Source organism: Mastomys coucha, unplaced genomic scaffold, assembly GCF_008632895.1.
Source record: "Mastomys coucha isolate ucsf_1 unplaced genomic scaffold, UCSF_Mcou_1 pScaffold7, whole genome shotgun sequence".
Taxonomy (NCBI): Eukaryota; Metazoa; Chordata; class Mammalia; order Rodentia; family Muridae; genus Mastomys; species Mastomys coucha.
The window spans coordinates 35538966-35558319 of NW_022196913.1; the positions used below are offsets into that span (position 1 = coordinate 35538966).

Consider the following 19354-nt stretch of genomic DNA (forward strand, 5'->3'; position numbering starts at 1 on the left):
TGCTGTAAATCTATTTTGCCCGAGGTGGTGCCTGTGGTAGTTTGAATAAGAACGGCCCCTTAGAGACTCAAGTGTTTGAATGCTTAGGGAGTAGCACTATTTGTTGGAGTGGCTATGGCCTTGTTGAAGGAAGTATGTCACTAAAGGTGGGCTTTGAGGTTTCAAAAGCCCAGGCCAGGCCCAGTGACTCTTTTTTCCTGCTACCTGCACATCCAGATGTAGAGCTCTCTGCTACCTCTCCAGCACTGTCTGCCTGTGTGATGCTATGTGTCCTGACACGTCGACAATGGACACGTCGACAATGGACTCAATACACTGAAAGCCAGCCCCACCTAAATGTATTCTTTCCTAAGAGTCGCCTTGGTCATGGTGTCTCTTCACAGCAATAGGACACTGACTAAGACAGCATCCTTTGTTAGATGAGGTACCGAGTCACAAAACTACAGCAGTGGTGGCGCACCGCTATGAATTAGGGTATATTCACATTACATATTCCGCCATGAACTCTCGCCATGACATTCATTTTTCATGGATTGCTTCTGAAAGCCACTCACAAAAACACCATGGTGACCACTCACTTAGCCCCACTTACAAGTTCTGAAGCTAAAGCCCAGAGCCAGTTTCCTCAAGTAACATTCTGGGGACAGTCCACATCTGTCAGATTTTAGTACTATGATGGCTAGTTTTTATGTCAACGTTAGGGTCGTGTGAGGAGAAGAAATCCTAACTGAGAAGATGCCTCTATATCATTGGCCCGTTGGATTGGCCTGGAGGGCATTTTCCTGTTTGATGACTAAGATGTCAGGGCCCAGGCTACTGTGGTTGGTGCCACCTCTAGGCTAGTAGCCCTGGGTGACATAAGAAAGGCAGGCCATGGAGAGCAAATGGGTAAGCAGTATTTTTCCACAGCCTCTGCATCAGCTCCTGCCTTTAGGTTCCTGCCCGGAGTTCATGACCTAACATCCTTGGATGACAGACTGGGATGTGGAAGAAAGTGAAATTAACCCTCTACTCCCCAAGCTGCTTGTGGTCATGGCGCTTTAATCACAGCAATAGAAACCCTAACTAAGACAGAGGCCAAGCTTTGAACAGATCACAGTTGATTCTGCCATACACACATATCCTGGCTGAAAAACGTACGAGCTGAGCTATGCAAGGAGGCCTTTTCTTCCATAGGTTGATTTTGCTCATGGTGCTTTATCACAGCAGTAGAAAGCTTAACTGATGTCATGGTAGTGGGTTAAATGATACCTCAGAAGCAAAAAAACTTTTGTACCCACACCCACTTGTCTGCCATGTGCTGCTGTTGAGTGGATCTTTGCCAGATGCCAGCAATGTTCCAGGCCCTAGGATTATGAGCCACACAACCCAGCTATGCTATTTACTCAATCTGGGGTGTTGCACTGTCAGACACTTTGTTTTTTTTTGTACGGATGGTATTTAGGCCCATTTTTGTTGCTGCTCATCTGACAGGAGATACTGTAAATTAGCTTTGCTGACTCATCCCCCAGGAAATAATCCTCCATATACTCATAGGAGCTCTTGCACTTATGTCTCTGGCCTGGACTGACTGATCAGGCCATCTGCTGGATTTTAGACCATTATTTTATTATATTTTGTTTTTTATGGAAGCAATACCTCTCTGGTCTGCTAGCTGAAAGGCAGTGGGCTTGTAGGCTCTAGGGAGCTAGAAATATAGTCTAAGGAGACCTTTCCACGTGTCTTTTCCAGAAAGACATTTAGAGGACAATGAAAGTAAAATGTGTGCTTGGGAGGTCTGTCACACAGTGGCACAAATATGGTCAGATGCCAGGGGTGGGGGTGGGAGGAGCCTCGCCTTCTGTCCTATCTATGTGGGGTCACCTCTGTGGACCTTTGAGTTCCTCCCTTGTGAAACAAATAGGAGCCACTGAATGATCTCCAAGGTCACTCTCAGTATAAACATGTTAATATGATGTAGACCGAGAAAAGATGGGTTTGATGGGTGAATAGGCATTTGAGTCTTATACCTTTGGACTATGACCATATGGAGGAGGTCTGTTAAAAGCAAAGATAGGCCGGGTAGCAGGACTAGGGGAGTGACTCGGTGATAGAGGAATTGCCTAGTGTGCACATAACTCTGAGTTTAAACTCTCAAACCACAAAAAGAAAGTGGAGATGGGTTAGGGAAGAGGAGATGGGACAGAAGCTAAGGACAAAGACACCAACCTAGACTTCTCAATTTCGTTGAAATTTCATTTTCCCTTATACTTCAGTGTAAGGCAGGAAGTGGGTCTGTCTTGTTCACATCTGGAGGGACACTGGTGTACAGAATGCTCTAAGTGTATTATTGCAGAATAAATCAAGGGATTAAGGTGGTTCCCATCGCACTACCTATTCAGGTCCCCACCAGTCTACTGGGTGATGTATTATGGCCACAATGGTCACATGCATCAAGAAAATGTCTTACAAACTTGCCTACAGGCCACTCTTATGAAAGCATTTTCTCAATTAAGATTCTACTCCCCCCCACCCCAAAACATCTATGTTCATGTCAAGTTGACACAAGCCAACCAGCATGCCTGTTTTCAGGGTGTCAGTTCATGATTGCTGCTTAGACCTTTGCTTTAGGCCTGCAACAGGCCACAATGTCATGGTGAGAGTGGGTGGTGAAGGAAGCCACTCACTCCAATAGTGGGCAATGATTGAGGAAGGACTGAGGAGATGGCAGGGTCCTTCCAATGACCTGACTTCCTACATCTCAGCTCTATACCCTAAAAGTTCTATTCCATCTAGGGATAGGAGCCACTGAATGATTTCTACAAGAACACCTCAGGCTGAGGACGTGGACCTCTGGGAAACAGTTGAGACCCAAACTAACAGCACTTATCTAGTTTCTGTAGACTGGGTGTTCAGAGGTAAGACCCCATCAGCAAGCCTCTAAAGTATTCATACTTGACAACAGTTCCTCATCAAGGAGGGTCTGGACACCACCCTTGGGAATCAACACCCTGACATTTGCAAGCCATAGTTTATTGCTTCTTCTCCAGGCTGCCCTCTGTTGAAAGATAAATTACAGGGGAATTAAAACAACAGTCTCCCTCAGCAGATCATTCTTTTCTGAATAATACCACATCTTTTAACACCCCTCTTTGAAAATGGATTTCTGCTGGTGGGGTCTTACTGTGAGATAGGAAGATAGCATGCATAGCCCTAAAACTGTGTAAAGTAAGGTCCTGACTGCACAGGCTCCAGACATATTTATTTTCCCTGGGCCAATAGCATAGTCTTGGGTAGAAGACAATTTGAAACCAGAGGCATGCAGTAGACTAAGGTATGAAGTACAGGATAATAGACTATGGGAAGTGGAAAGAGAATGAGAGCCTACCTAGTCAGATCCCTTGGGTGGACAAAGGACTCCCTTGACCCAGAGAAGCTGAAGGTGTGCTGGAAGGTTTCCAGAAAGGTGGCCCTTGACACTGTTATCTCCTGACTCTCAACCTCAGAGGACTTTTGCTTCTGAGGTCACATGGTCAAGAGGCCTGAAACTGGTGCTGAGCAAATGGAAAGCAGAGGATAAAGTCCAGCGATGGACATCCTCCTAAATAAGCATGCTTTCTGTGACCCCATTTTCTTTGCCTTTATCCTTAAATAACACGCAGTAGCCTGGTTTAAATTCTCACCAGGTGGTGTTGGAGGTTAAGTGTGAAGGATTAACCTTTTGTGTGTTTTCTGAGAAACCTACATAGGATATGAGGCCATCAAAACCATGCCTCACTAGTCACTTTTGCTATTAAAAAAAAAAAAAAAAAAAAAAAAAAAAAAAAAAAAAAAAAACAACCAAATGCAACTGGAAAAAATACAGCTGGAGAGAAACATGCAAAATTCACCTTCTTCCTGAAAGAAGAATGAGGGAGGAGGGAGGAGCTACAAAGCAAAGAGAAAGGCTGTCAGAGTGCGAGAGCTTCTGGACCAGTTCTCCCACTCTGATGGGCCCCCAGTTCTTGGTCCTCAGAAGTCCACTGCTCAGGAGGCCCTGGAGAAAGGGCTAAGAATTGCTTGTTGTGACTCCATCAGTTACCTTGTGGCCAATGCAAAGCTTTGTCCAGAGCACTGGGCCTGTCCCTCTGGGCTATGCAGGCCTGTTTCCAGACAATGAAGTGTTGTCTTCTGGGATGCCCTGCCAGGACCACCTGCAGACAATGTTTATAAACCCTGGCAGGGACTGATTGATCTTACAATGGGACTGTGTAACATAAACACCCCATTATTCTATAAAAGAATATGCCCAACACCACCTAGATCTTCTAAGAATAGGCTCAGCGAGTTACAATGTGCACAGGCCACTCAAGGAGAAACCCGTCTTTCCTTTGAAGCAATATTAGCATTAGCATTAACTTTATGCAGGGACAGAACAGGATTTTAACCTCTCTGGATTCAAAACTGGAGCACTACTCAGAAGTCTGCATTTCCTAGCTTGAGGGCTCTTTGGAGTGTTGCGACTCTGTGTGTGTCTGTGTTTCTGTGTATGTGCCTGGGTGTGTACATGCTGTGTCCAAGTGTCTGCATACGTGTGACCTTCAGAGGTTTGCTTATTTGAGCATTCATTTTAAAAGGGCACACCCAGAGGAATTTTATGAGGTGACATACTAGAACGTAGATGCTAGGAAAAAGAATTTTTTTCCATAATAACAAGTGGGTAAAGCCAAATTTGAGGGGGAAAAAAAAAATCAGGGAAGGGAGGAAGAGGAGATCAGCCTGTGATTGGCACACACTTAACAACAACAACAGAACCACAGCACCAATAAACAATGGTGTCTCACTCCAGAACACAGCCTGGCAGAGTTCATTTCTCAGGACTCAGTTGCTTTTAACTTAACTAAGTTGGGGTTCGTTAGTCGTTAAATATTAAAATACGTAAATAAATAAATAAAGTCATCTGTTATAGATGCTATTTATATTCGGAAACAAGAGATCATTTCTAAGCCTAATGGATAGTTTATAAAACAAACGAATTTGGGGTTAATTTAAAGCCAATTTTTTTCTTGAAGGGGCAAGAAAGCAGGCCACAGTGCCTATGTCCTGGCTGCTTCCAGGGACGTCCTTTTAGCAGAGGTGAGGTAAGTGGAATTATCCCATCTTTGGATGCAAAGACACTTCACATGGCATCAAGATTTATGACCACCAGGGCTGCCTGTGGGAACTTGTAGGAACTCAGCTACCAATGTTTCTCTTGTCACCATAACATAACTACCTGAGGTGATTACACACCCGAGAGGAAAAATAAATAGTGAACAAAACCGCACCTCACAGGGCACCAAGGGTACTGGGTATTTACTGAGGATGTCGAGGTGAGACCCACATATGCAGACTCCAGTCACAGCTCCAGCCCTGGAAAATTCTTTGTTCTCTTGCCTCAAAGGTATAATAATTAGGAAAAAAAAAATCAGTTTGAAAACAGGAGAGCGAGAGGAACTTAACAACAAATGTAGATTGTGAAGTAAACGCCACACTGAGATTAGATTACTTAAAATGTACTTTGGCTTTAACTCAGTTGGTCTATCAGTGATTTGTGCAGACCGTGACCAAACCCCAGACAAAAACACGTTACCGAAGAAAAGACTTATTTTTCCTCACAGTTTCAGAGTCTATCACTGCAGGGAAGGGATTCTGGTAGCACAGTTTATGGTGGAGAGGGTTGGCAGAGGTTGTTCACATCCCAGCAGACAGGAAGCAGAGAACAGCAGGAACAGGGAGGGATGCTTGTCATGCTCACAGGCCCATCCCGAGTGATCTACTTGCACTTGCCAGGACCCAACACCTAAAGGTTCCATAGATCTGGAAAACAGAACCACATCTAGGGAACAAGGGTTCAAAACATGAGCAGGGTATAGAGGCAGGGGCGGGGTGCATCTCAAATGCAAAACTATAACAACCGGTGTGATTCATCGGATGTGCTTCCGGGGAGTTTCAGAAACCTGTAGAGTTTCTGCCATGTTGTGGGATAATCACAGCAAACCGGCTGTGTCTATGGGCATTAGCTACACTCATGTTGCTTTTAAAGACAGAATATGCTTAAATTATGATGTAGCCAAGAACAAGCGAGAGCATTCTCTGAGACAGAGATGAGAAGCAAGAGGCTGGCTGTCATCTCTGAAACACATGCAAGCCATACTTGCCAGGAGGGTGGAGGAGACCGAGACAAGAATGGGGAAGGAGATACTGCAGCTTTCAGGTTCCTGGCCTGGGCAATGCAGCCCCCCTTCCTCCCCCTGCAGCAGGGGAAGGCAGTCTTACGTAAATGGATACCCCAGGTATGGGGAGACCCTGGTGGGGAAATGTGGCCCTTCCCTCTTTCACCACAGTGCTTTGTTCCATGCCTGAAACATGAAATGATTTCTTTAAATATTTGCTGAGTGGATAAGTGGACGAACGCAAGTGAGCAAAGCAGGATGGGTATCCTGAGGAATATGGAGGTTCTGCTCAGTCTAGTACATATAACCAAGATGAAGAACAAACAAGGTAGCACAAAGCTCAGAGGACACAAGAAATGGAGGTGTCTTCCTTGACCTACATACCAAGTCTTTCTCAGGAAGCCTGCCCACAATACATGCCTGTACAGGGTACAGCCCCAGGCATCAAGGCTCTGTTTAATGGAGCAATAGCATCCTCTAAGACAGGCTCACTGGACTGAAGAAGGGAAGGCCACTGAATGCCTGACTGGGTAGTGGGATGGGGCATATGCAGACATACTCTCAAGAACCTCCCTCAACTGAGAAAAGGTAAACGGCCAGCAATGAGATTGACGTAAAAATGATACAGAGATACCATATGCAGGTCAGTCGGTCCATGAGTCTTCCAGAATGTAGAGGGAGTGTACATTATGATCAAAGAGTCCTCTTCACCATCACACTGCTATGACAGAATGCAATAGTTTACAAAGGAAAGCCAAGGCGCAGGAGGCTGTAAAGGCCAAAAGGATGGAGGCTGCGTCCAATGAGGTCCTGCCAAGGGTCTTAGCTACTTCATGACTGGAAGCCCAAGGAAGAAAAAAAGCCAAATTTTCATAACTGATTATTCTGAGGCTCCTTCCCCCAACTTGAATGCCTTCCCAGTTCCTAAAACTGTTGCATGGAGGAATTAGGGTTCGAATATACAAATTTTGAAGGGACACACTCAAACCACCACACTGAGTAGATTACGAGCAAAGACGTAGCAGTAAGTAAGTTGTTGTAGTAGGAAAGATATAGAATCCCACTGTGAACTGTGGGACTAGTTAAACCATGGCAGTGGTGGTGACCTGCAGGGGTGAAGCCGAAGCCCTGCTGAAGAGTCCTTTAGAGCTGTCCCAGTACTAGGTGGCCTTTCAGATTCAGCTAAAATAAAGTGAATGCTAGAAAGCGAGTGGCTGCAGGTGGACAAACTCAGCACAACTTATCAGCAGAGAGCCTCTGTCACCAAAGGTCCATCTGATGCTGGTGAAGCAGCTGTGTTTCTTATTTACTTTTCTGAAGCTTGCCCAGGCCCACATTTTGCTGACTTGTAGACCATCACTGGACTACATTTCCCAGGTTCCTCTGATTTCCAGTGTCTTGTAGTTTGACCAATGGGAAGCTTTGTTTGGAGACTCATTGGTGAGAGAGCCTCCCCAGATCCCTCTCTAAACTAGGCAGTATCTGAATCTCCTTAGAACCAAAGGGAAGTGATAACTAGTTTCAGTTCGTTGGAAACTAAAGCTAAGTGGTTAGAAACAAACGCTGGCTGAGCCCTGGAGTTGGAGGAGACAGTTACTCACATATACTTCAGTAGAAATACCCATTGCACCACCATACACAGGGAGGACAATAAATACAGCCATATCCAAGACAGGCCAGGAGCCCCTTGGCTTCAGCAACTTGAAATCCAAGGGTCAAGAGGCTGCAGATCTAGGCCTGTAGATTTCTTCAGTTTAGTAACTTCTCATAATAGAAAGTTTAGATTTACAAATTCAAGGGATTTCACAGTGCAAAATTACAGCAGTGTTGCTCTTCACCACTAGAGGAAATCTTAAATGAATCAAGCTACATGGACTAGGAAACATAGGTTATTTGTGATAACATGAAAGAAAATCCTGGTTGCATTTTAAAAACAAGAAGCAGCAGGTGACGTTGTGATGTCTGCAATCTTTTTGTTTTTTTCTTTTTCCATTTTGTTTAAAAATCTGAATCTACTGCAAGTGACTGTTTCTCTGCCAAGCTCCAGTTCCATGCTGTGACTGCCATAGGTTCAGAGGTAGGCACAGCTAAACCAAGACAACCACACCAGTACAGAGACAAATGAGGGGAGCCACCTCACTGGACCACAGTCACTTGAGAAGCATTGTTCCAGAGTATCTAAAGCATCCTTAGTGAAGTACATTTCCTGATGGTCGATTTCTGTAAGAGGACAAAGATAGTAGTGAATGGTGCCATTTGATTCCTTAACTGACAGCTATTGGACTCTCCCTTGATTTTGAGCAGATGGACTGTCAATCAAACAACCAGACAAACTAGCTTTTGGCCAAAACCAGCTATTTTGAGTACTCTACAATGCCTTGAGGCAACTATCCAATGATTGTACATGCTTGTTCTGACTCCCGAAGGTACAGCCTCAACTAGAACTGTTTCACTTTATACCAAACCCTTTGCTTTTAAGGGCCTCTGCAAACCATCACCCTCTAGACTGGAGGTGGTCTCCTCTAGTGCCCTAGCAGAGAGGTTGCAACGCTTGTTGCAAAAGCAACAATACTTCAGCTGATGCAAGCAAATTTGCAACAATTGCTAGAAATATCCTTTCTTAAGCTGCAGGAGTGAGCTATTCTGGTATTTTAGCATTCAACCCGAGGAAAGGTTTCTCTTGAGTGGTCTTTTCAGCTGACAGCGTGTAAACAGAGGCAGCAGAAGCAGCACAGTGGCATTGACTGCTGAACAATCATTGGCCACAACTCAGAAGTGGCAAAAGTATCAGGCTCCATGATGGCTCAAGAAAAGGAAGATGATGATCAATTCAATAGAATGGCCAGAGCAGGAAGAGGAAGAGCAGTGGAAGCAGAGAAAGGACAGAGACCAGAGGCTGTAGGAGAGAAGGCACTAAGAGCCAGAGAAGGGAGACAGTAGGCTCTCAATGTCTATCCTTCAAGGTCAAGAATCTCAAAATCCAGTTTCGAAAGGATCTAATGCTAGTTGTTCTCAAAGGCTGGGGAATCTTGATAGCCCTGCCTAGATGCTACAAGCTGGAGAGCTGCTGCCAAAGAATAAGGAGTTCCAATTCCCTAGGCCTACACCAAAGCTGTAACACATGCAGGGATAAGGATCCCTCTACTGGAGACATGCATGAGAACTGAGGCACCAGAGGGTGCCACTTCCTGTCCCTCCTACCTGGCTATCTGTATGATGAAACTCAGGGGACACCATTGCTGCAAAGACAAACATTTGCCAAGCTGCTCCCTGGGGGAAAACAAAAGGACTCTGGCCATTGGTAACAATACCAGTGTCTGGAATTAAATCCCAATGGGAACCAAATCCACTCCACTGAAACATGAGAAGTCTGCTAGGAGGTTCCTAAGAAGTGTTTTTTGTTTTTCTGATTCAAAGAACTAGAAAGAATCTATTACACTTTATTTGAATATGACATATCCCATCTGAAGCACATATTAGCATTTAATCTCCATTGTGATTGTGATATCCAAAGGTAAACCTGAACTGAATCCTTAAGTGATGATTGGAGCTGGGAACTCTGCCCTCATGGATGGCTCAGTTCAGCTTCAGATGGGTCTGTGCTAATTCAAAGGTGGATTGTTTTAAGAACGATTAACTGTGTCCCACACTAGTTCTCTGTCTCTCACCACATGATATCTAGCACCAACTTGGGACCCTGGCAGCAAGAAAAGAAACCATCATAGGATGGGAACCTTCGATCTGGGGTCAGAACTGTGACCCAAATATCTCTTCTCCTGTAACTACCCAGTCTATGGCATTGGAAAGAGAAGACAGACTAGCCGAGTCTAGACTCTTTACTTCCACTAAATATCAACTCTGTGAGTCTGGCTGACTCTGCAAGAGGCTGACCTGTGATAGGCGAGCCAAACATGAAACTTTCCTACACAGGAATAAGACTGCCACAGGAATGTGGAAGGGATTAGCATTGCAAACACTATCACAGAACAAAGAATTCACTTCTTGGGCATGAACATAGCTTCTCGTCTGTGTGATGCAGAATAATACATCTTCCTGACTGTTTAAGAGTCATTCAGTCTGGGTTTTGTTTTACTAGCAGCCTCAAACATCCTAACAAACAGAGAATGTGCATATAAATGACATGAAAACGGAGTAGAAAGCATAGTGTACATGGAGTCCCCTGTATGTTTGTAAACACCAGGCAAAAGCTTCGACATCAGACCCCCACATAGTCAGTGGCTCCTTGGGGAAAAGTCTTCATTTCCCTTCCAACACAATGCCTACTGCTGTTATTCTTACAGTCTGGCTTGTTACTTCACAAAGCTAGAAGACTTGTGGTCACAAGACAGTCTCTGAGAGGGTCTTGGCTCTATCCCATGCCAAAGGAGGGGGACCAGGTAAGGAATTGAGATGTGGACATCCTGAAAGGAAATCCTTTACTTTCTAAGGAACGCGGAGCAGCAAGCTCCCTCTTGACAGCCCAGCCAGGTCCCAAAATTCAAATCATGCCAATTTCTCTCTTCAGATCTGCTCTTAAAAGCTCACTGATCATACAGTGGGTAGATGACTGGCTGAAAAGAACTGAAACAAAATAACACACATTGAATATCTTATCAGCAACAGAAGTGTATTACTCAAAGTTCTGGAAGCTGGAAGCCCAAGATTGATGTGCAGGTGGATCGAAGGTCAGGTGATGGTTCAGTTCCTGGACAATTATGGCAGCTTCTACCTATGCCATCCAATGCAAAGCACAGAGCAGGTGGGGGGAGTACCTGGGGTCCTTTCAGTAAGGGCATTAAACTTATTCATGAATACTCCATTCTTTTGTCACAATTACTTCTCAAGGTCTCCATCTTCTAATACCATAGCTGAAACAAGAGATTTTGTAGAGACAAGAACATTCTAGTTATAGTCGAGACTGAAATATTATTGGCAACATTTCTTGCTTCTTTCATTCAGTCACCAAAATGCTTGCAGGACTGTCACACTATACCAGCAGCTTGGGTGGAAGCTCTGAGCACGTGGTAATTGGGAAAGACCTGATCCAGCCTGAATGGAGGTTGCTAGTAAGTGGCAAGACATAAATAATCTCAACTACAAACAGAGTGGACTGGGAGAAGAGGGAAGAAAAGGCATCCCCAGTGGGAGAGCTTCCACCTGAGATGAGCCCAGAGGAAGTTCCATTCTGCATCGTCACTGTATAGATTCAGTTGCCCTGTCTTGACCCAGATGCAATATGCTGCTCCTATCCCCAGCACGCTGTATGTCACTGAATCAATCCTACCTGGGCTGCTCACCTCTGGAGGGTCTGCAGCCTCTGCACCAAAACACTCCATCTCATTTCCTTCACTTAAGGAGCCCAGCCCTCTCCCTGTTCATGTTCCATCTTCCAAAAGGTCAAGGGTGTTTATTAGCCATGGCTACCTCAGTGTCTCCCTCAAGATCAGAATCTTGTTCGCAAGCTAATTGAACTAGATGCTGGGGAAGCAAGTGCTAGCCAGTGGGCTAGATATCTCCAACATCTGGGATAAGGACCAAAAGCCACACTGCAGGACTCCCTGCCCTGAACTTCTAGGATGCATCCGATTTGTGCAATGGTGGAGCACAACGGAGCTTGTCTTACTAGAACTCTCACTGAGAAATATTTCCATCACAAGCCTGGATAGCCGAAACAGCAGCAGAGAATGAGTCTCATGACAAGTGGCATCCCTTCTCTCCACTGTGGCCCTCTCTGATCTCTCTAGAGGAATCTAAATCTCTGGTCTAACCTGATCTTTCTATTCTGATGTGTCTAATCCTAATCTGTCCTGCTTTCTTTTTGAATGCCAGAAGTGTCCATTAAATTCATGTTATGATCAACAGGGATCGCAAGGCCTTGCCCTGACCGTTTCTGGTGGGACATTCCACACGGGAACACTGAGCTTCCCAAATAAACATAGAGCAAGTGCCAGCTCTCGAGGAGCCACCTTGTGAGCTGGGGTCATAGATAGTGAAACAGTCATATTAAAAATTATAACATGCTTTTTCTCATTAGTTTTCCCAACATAATCTGAGGACAGATTAGGATTAGACACATATATTGTAAAATTGATATATCTTTTTTTCTCTGAGAGAAGCTATAATTAAATCAGTGATTATTTTACCATGACACCGAGGTAAAATGAGAAGATGAGGTGTGTGGCCTTGCTTCAGGGATGACGGTTGCCACATAATGGGCCCTGCCTAGTTGCAGTCCTCTCTCTGATCGCTCCACAAGGGGTACCTCAGCTAACCGCTGGAAAAATAACGTGTTCCCCAAGGGGAAGTTGAGAGTGACTCCCTGTACAGGGGAATGCATGTTGTTGTTGGTGGTGGTGGTGGTTGGGTTTTGCTGTTGGTGTTGAGGATGGAACTCAGGACCCCAGCATTCTAAGGAAGCACTTTGTCATTGGACCACACCCTGTACTAGACTCTGAAAGGACATCTTCAATCCCCAAGATGTTGCTGTTAAAGCCCTCCATGCCAGCACTGCTCCACCGGCCTGGGCAGACAAGATGCCATAAGGATTTGACAGCAAAGTCCTTCAGAGTAACACCAACATGTGAACAGTAGACATGGCTGTGATCCCAGGGTGCTGTGATAGGAACTTTGCTCATCATAGGTTTGTGTGGCATAAGCTATAATTAAGCTTCCGGGTTTGTTGTTGTTTTTGTTGTTGGTGATTTTGCTTTTGTTTTACAATTTTAAGAATGCAAGATCCATTCTTAGCTCCGAGGCCACACAGCAGGCTGGGAGCTGAATATGAATTTGGAGCCTCCTGACCCCTGCTTCAAATCAGTAGGCTTTTTCAGGATAGAAAGTAGTCTGTCTCCACCAGCAGTGGCAGCTGCCCACCTTGGGCCTAAGATGGCTTTCTGCAGTCCCCTCTTGATATATGCACTGCAGAAGGCTCCTGTGGAGAACAGAAAGTATTGTTTCTAAAGTGCTTCTGCCTGAGGCGACTGTAAATTCTGGGAAAGAAGGGGGAGCTTTTAAATGTGGGGGCTGGCAGGAATGTTCCACTTCTTGTGGGCACAGCTCCACTCGGGATTGAGCAATAACCCCACCTTTAAAAGCCATCAGCAGGCTCAGCCCATTGTGTAGATTTTTTTCTATTGCATGTCCAGGATAAACTACCACCTTGTTCCCTAACGCGTTAGTCCAGCTTGAGCCATGATGGAAAATGTTATAATCCACTAAGCAGCACACTCAATGAAGTGTTTCATTAGCAGGTCTGGGTCCTGATTGATCGGCAGTGCCCGATGGCTACAGCTGCAGGCCAGTGTCACTATGTGGCCAGAGTTTCATGGGGACTGATCCCTAAGGCACATCAAATTAGGCTTTGGCCTCATCCACGACACAGCCTGCAAAGGATTGTGAGACTGCCACAACACAACTCACTCAGGCTGTCTTTACTTTTTACATATGCAAAATTAGTATATGTTTATTTAAAATTCAATCCAGAAATGTCTATGACAAATATGTCTGCTCTCCTTCCCAAGTCGTCATTGACAGCCTGTACTTGTGAATTGCACTGTGACAAAATTCTTGTCAAAAACAACTTAAGCAATGAAAGGCTTCTTTTGGCCCATACTTCAATGGTGCAGTGCCTCATGCATGCAAAAGAAATCAGGAAGGCAGGATCTTGAGGCAGCTGTTTACACTGTGTCTGCAGCCAGGCAGCAGAGAGAGATGAATGTGGGTGTCAGCTCACTTTCTTCTTTTTAAACGTCTAAGACCCCAGTCCATGGATTGTTACACAGTTAAGGCGGGTCTTCCCACCTCAGTTAATTTAACTTAGGTAATCCCTATAGGCATGCCCAAAGACTTGTCTCCTAGGTAATTCTAGCTTATGTCAAGTTGACAGTATTAGCCAATGCCGGATCCTGGTCCATCCTGTGACTATACAAATGCGTGTCATGTTAGTGAATTTTGACTGTTTTCTAACACTTTTATTATTTGACTTGGTGAGGGTCTCAACTGTGTGTAATATAAAAAATCCTGCATTCTTACTCAGAGCTCTACAGTCATCTGTGGGGCATGTTTTCCTGACATTTGGCCAGTTGAGAAGATGATTTTTACAGTTTTTCCAGAAGAAACAGTAACTAGGTAACTTATTTTATTTAATTACAAAATATACTTACGAGGCTGGAGAGATACCTTAGTGGTAATTCTTAGTGGTTAAGAGCACTAGCTGGACTTCCAGAGGTCCTGAGTTCAATTCTCAACAATTCCATTGAGGCTCACAACCACCTACAATGGGATTTGATGCTCTCTTCTGGCATGCAAGCATACATACAGACAGAACTCTTATATATATAGAAAGCATACAAACGATTTACTTACTTATTTTTCAGGGGGAAGGGTATATGAATATTAACAGCCCGGGTGTGGAAGCCAAAGGACAACTTTATGGAGTGAGTTCTCTCCTTCTACTAGGACAGTTCCCATGATTGAACTCAAGCCATTGGGTTTGATGGCAAGGGCCTATACTTGCTGAGCCGTCTTTCACAGGTTAACTGATTCTTTATGACTTATGTGGTATATTGCTCATGGTCTGGCCCTGCCTCCATCATGGATGCTGTCATTTCCCAACAAGACAAATTCCTGAAGGGATCTGGTGTTGGAGGTTGCTCTGCAGGGCATTCTTTTGGTTTTAATGTTTCTTAAATGTATTTTGAAATGAGCCAGACTGTCAGTGTGCTGTCTGGATGTTATACAGGGAAACATGCGTTGGGATTCCTTTAGGGTTAGCAATGTTTTAACATGTCCAGTGAACACAACCAAAGGATGTTCCTTACCAACCAGAAGTATAGGGCAAACTCCAACTAAAAAGAAAAGGTAAAAGCATATTGTGGTACAGGTGGAGCAAAGCATGTGACTTTAGGAACCCCAACTTGGTTGAGTTGTAATTTGTGTCCCAGAACACTCATTCCTTTGAAATGTGCAATTGGTTGGTTCACAGAGGAGTTATGGAGCTGTGACCCATCACCACAGTCTGAGTTCATATTCCAACCCTGAATCCAGCAACCACACATCTACTTTCTGTCTCCAAAAAGTTGCTTTTCCTGGAAATTACATAAAGTGGAATCCTACAATAGGCAATCTTTGGGAAGTGACTTCTCTCACTTAACATATTCCATTAGTGGCTTATTCACGTTGCATATGTATTGGTAACTGACTGGTTCCTCTTTGTGATGCAATATGGCTATTCCTTATATCCATGGAGATTGGTTGTGGGATCCCAGAGGACAAGAGGTATGCAGATGCTCTAGACCCTTACATAGAACAGTATAGTGTCTGCATATAACCCACACCTCCTCCTGGTGCTTTAAACATTGGGTAGCTTATAATACCTATAAACCTATGCAGTTTGAATGCTGGGGAGATGGTTGTCATGCCATGCTAGTCAGGGAACAATGACAAAGGGAGTCAGGGTTCAGGAAAGATGGTTTTGATTCATGGTGGTTGAATCCGTAAGCGTGAATCCTGAAGGCGTGAGGGCCAGTTGTATTTTTCCTTTGTGTTGATATAGCAGTTTGTTTCACATGTCCCAGTCAGTAGGTATTTGGGCTGTTTCTACTTTTTGGGTCTTATAAACACAGACTCTTTAGTTGTTATTGCTGCTGCTACTACTATTATTGAGATTCAGTTGAGCTATGTTGTCTGTACTAAAGGGGTCCTCCTGCCTCAGACTCACAAATAATTGGAATGGTAGATATCTGCCCCAGCACTCAACTTAGCCCTTTTTGCTGTGAGTGTTTGTATTGAAGTCCATGAGTGAGCATATGTTGCATACATTCTCCTTTTTCTTGTGTAAATTTCACCAAAAGGTGAACTTGTTAGGTCATCCGCTAACTCTATAAGCAATATTTTAAGGAACTCTCAAGCTATTTTAAATTGTTTGCCATGTAAAGTATATAGCTTTGAAGTTTGCTTTAAAATATTTTGAAGGTATTTGGTTTACATGTATGTATATGTGCATCATGGGTATACAGTACCTGTGGAAGCTAGAAGGAGGCATCAGATCCCCTGAAACTAGAGTTTATAGCCATTGTAAGCTGACATGTCGGTGGTGGGAACAAATCTGGGTCCTCTGCAAGAGTGGCAAGTGTTTTTATCCACCAATTCATCACTCTAGCCCCAAATTTTGCTTTAAGAAAACAAAATTCAATAAGACGATTGATGAAACATTGCCAAGCTTATCTGCAGAGTAAGATGTCAAGTTCTTTGAGCAAATGCCAAGGAGTAGTATAGCTAGGTTATGTGATAGAGTTATTTTTAGCTTTTTGAGGGTTCCCCACACTGATGTCCAGCATGGCTGGACTACTCTGACACCAACAGTGAATGAGAGATCCCTTTCCCAATTTCTTCCCTAGCATGTGTTGTCAGGTACTTTGCTAATCTTTGCCATCCTAGATAGGGTAAGAAGAAATCTCAGAATTGTTTTGAGCATACTTTCCTAACTGCTAGGAGTTAAGAATAGTTTTGGAGATATTTCTTAGGTGTTTTTAGTTCTCCTTTTGAGAATTCTTCAGTTGGTCCATCTACAACATAACCCTTGCACATAAAGTTCAGGAACCATTATGGAATAGGGAGTGGAAAGATTATTAGAGCCAGAGGAACTGGTTATTTGCTGTGAGATGCATCTCCTAAAAATGTCAGGGAAGTTACACCAATGAAATCTCAATAGCATGGCTATGTAAACAATCCCTGACTTAGTATGGCACCAACACAGAAGGGGGAAGTCTACTGTAGTCCTCAACTCTAGACAAAGAACTATAAGCAACTAAGAAATACTGAGAGTGGGAAAAATAGTATTCCCCAGGGTAAGAGTCCCTCAAAATCGTATGTATACAAGTAACAGTATACAAACCAAGCAGACTATGTCTAGATATTTAGATATATAGAAACACACAGACACATACAGACACACACACACACACACACACACACATACAGAGAGAGAGAGAGAGAGAGAGAGAGAGAGAGAGAGAGAGAGAGAGAGAGAGAGAAATTGGGAGGGAGAGAAAGGAGGGAAGAAGGGTGACTAGGAGACTTAAAATTTTTTTTTTCACCATTGGCTGCATTTTTAGCTTGACTTTACATTTTAAGTCTCATTTGCCTTCACAAGACTACCCTATTCATTTATCCCATAGTTATCCCTCTCAAAGTGAACACATTGCAGACTACATAGTGACAATACTTGGAGGTGGGACTTTGGGAAGAAGCAGAATTTGATAAAATCATGAAGGTAGGGCATCATGATGCTGTCAGTGGCTTTATCATAAGAGAAAGAGACCCAGGCAACACATTTCTGCCTCCTGGCCACTTGCTGTGCTCTGCTGTTAAAATATAGGTTGAGCCAGCACTGTGCCCTCCTCAGACTCAGACTTGTGAGTCCAGAAAATTCTATTCTTGGTAAATGGCCAAGACACTGATGCACATATTCTGTTTCTGCAATGGGCAAAGGAAGAAGATGGCTTTGTCCCTCCTCCCCACACGTGCTGCCGAGTTTCCTGGACACTATCCTGAAGACAGTCTCTGACCTATTGATTTCTCTACTTTTGGTTTAAAAGGCAGCTTCTACCCTGTGCTGAGCAAGACTGTTGGTATTTGCCTAGCAATTACCCCCAACAGCTGACCCTTCCTGCTCCCTGACTGCCCCTCTCTGTAGCTGAGGTCCTCTCTGTTAGAAAGGCATTTCTGACCTCACACAAAAACCCAAATCAATAAAGATTTGTAGCCACTGGCTTCTGCAGTAGCAGAAGGAGCTGTTATGTGTCAGGACCGAGTCAACACTATCTTCCTCTCTCCTCTTCCTGCTCCCCAGCAAAGCCTCTTCCCCTGTGTTTCTCATTCCCACCACCAGAACTGGTGTAGTGTCAAAGCATCAACATTTCTGTGGGAATCTGGGATGCAATGGCATGTTAAGCTTCTTTATTAATCCTAACCTTATAAAACAGTGAGAGACATAACTTGGGGGCACCTTTTAAGTCAGAGACCTTCCAATGCCTCCTACTCTGTATGTTAAGTTGTAAAGAAGTTTTAAATGTTCTCTTTGCTTTCTGAAGATTTCAGTCTATGAGATGAGTGGAAAATAGATGTTAGTGGTAGAAAAATAATCAAATATATTTTATATATTGACATAGGAGCCACATAAGGTAGGGCCATATGGTTGAAATGTAAATATCGTTTTAAACTATAAAAAGAATAAAGAATCATAATTGAGTATGCAACTATAGTGTGCAACTATAACTCTAGAGCTGAGAACAGAACCAAGAAAATTGCAAGTTCTAGGACACAGAGAGAATTCCTACCAGCCCTGGTGATATAGAAAGACCTTGTCTCAAACAAATAAAAATGGATGAGTGAATAGATAGGTAGATACATGGATGGATGGATGGATGGATGGATGGATGGATGGATGGATGGATGATTCAGGCTCCCTGGGCAGGATAGACTCAGGTTGTGAGATGGTGAGGGAGGACTGTCACTATGGGCACAGGCTATCTGCTTATGCAACTGAGTGTTGTGGGAAATGGCCACCTGTGTCTGTCTAGGCAGCTGTCACAATCTTCGTCACTACTTCCTGTGGGAAGATCCTTGCTAGACAGAGAGGGGAGGGCATCAGAGAAAAATGTCTCTGTCTGCTGCACTCTCTATTTACTTTACTAATGTAAATAGATGTGGGTGATTTTTTTTCCACGAAAGAACATAGTTTCAGAGACATTCCTTTGTCTGCACAGGTCTGCCATTTCTCTGAAAAACTAATTTAAAAATGTGTTAAATGAAGACATTTGAGACAGGAAATTTGCTTTTTCCCCCCCTCAATGACTCATCTGAAACGATGAATTGGATTAAAAAAAATAGACATTAAAAGATGCTGTATGTGTAGTTCTAAGGGGAATTCAGCCATAGAAAGAACGTTTCTCTCAGGTCCCAGGGTAGTGAGTCTTGCTGGCCCAGCCCTCAAGGGAAGACAGACTCAACCATGAAGGCAGCTGTCTGTTCTCAGACTCCTGTTAGCCCCAGAATTTCACAGAGATACAAATGGCATTGTTGCTGTCTCACTAGGTGCTGACAGGGATCACAATGGAACAGCAGTAGACCAGACAACATTAGCTGTGACTCCTTTCCAGACTTGGAGTTTGTCATCCTGA

At 43.9% G+C, this 19354-nt stretch overlaps 1 long non-coding RNA gene across 1 annotated transcript; it reads right to left on the minus strand.

Annotated features, from left to right (window-relative positions):
• Positions 1-10779: 10779 nt before the first annotated feature.
• On the minus strand, positions 10780-12546 carry LOC116082625. Its single transcript, XR_004115377.1, has 2 exons — positions 12317-12546; positions 10780-11041 (listed from the first exon to the last, which is right to left on the minus strand). It is a non-coding gene; the product is annotated as an uncharacterized LOC116082625 (long non-coding RNA).
• Positions 12547-19354: the final 6808 nt, after the last annotated feature.